Here is an 839-nt window from a genome sequence, read left to right as displayed (position 1 = left end):
ATTTTTTTTTTGCAGCTGGCTGGTAAGGGGATCTGAACCCTTGACCTTGGTGTTGTAACACCGTGCTGTAACCAACTGAGCTAGCCTGCCAGCTCCATTTTACTTTGTTTAGCAGAAGATGTGTGCAAGGGTTCTTGTACACGGAAGTTTATCACAGCAATGTTGATAATAGCAAAAAATTGGAGAGCACCTAAATGTCCAACAGTTCTTGATCCACCAATCTGTGTGATTCCCCAGTCTTCTAGAAAGGCCTAGGATTTTTGCCTTGTACTTGTCACCTGAACCTCAGCTGGGCAGGTGAGACCCTGGAGGTCCATGGATCTCATTGGTTAACAATTGTTAGTCTTCTCTCATTTCTAAGTACTTAGTTTCTCTAGCTTTATCAACATGCTCCTTGGAACTTCCAGTTGCAATCCCTTCCACTTTCCACTGTGGTTAAATACAAGAACTGTGGCCTTTTAAAAAATATTATTATTGTTGTTGTTGTTCTTGTTGTTGTATTCCCCAGAGCTTTGCATCACCATTAAAAGGCACTTAGCAAATTTTCATTAAAAGAGTGAATACAGGAACAAGATGTTTACAATTTGCCTTGAATGTGATCAGATCTACTTCAAGCTGTAGGCTGCAATCTCTCTACAGAAAGAAATCATTCACAAGGTAATACTATGAGGAAGAAAATGACTGTGATTTATAGCATTTAGAATTTTGACCTAACAAAACAACAGTGATAGTTTGGCCATCCATTCATTCAGCAAATGTACTGAGTACCTGCAATGTACCAGGCAGTATGTAAGCCCAGGGATAGAACCACAGAATTAGAAATTTAAAAAACTAGGGCC

This window comes from Galeopterus variegatus, unplaced genomic scaffold (genome assembly GCF_000696425.1).
Source record: "Galeopterus variegatus unplaced genomic scaffold, G_variegatus-3.0.2 Scaffold3704, whole genome shotgun sequence".
In the NCBI taxonomy this organism is placed as follows: domain Eukaryota; kingdom Metazoa; phylum Chordata; class Mammalia; order Dermoptera; family Cynocephalidae; genus Galeopterus; species Galeopterus variegatus.
The sequence above is the reverse complement of the archived record's forward strand: the minus strand, read 5'-3'. Positions refer to the sequence as shown.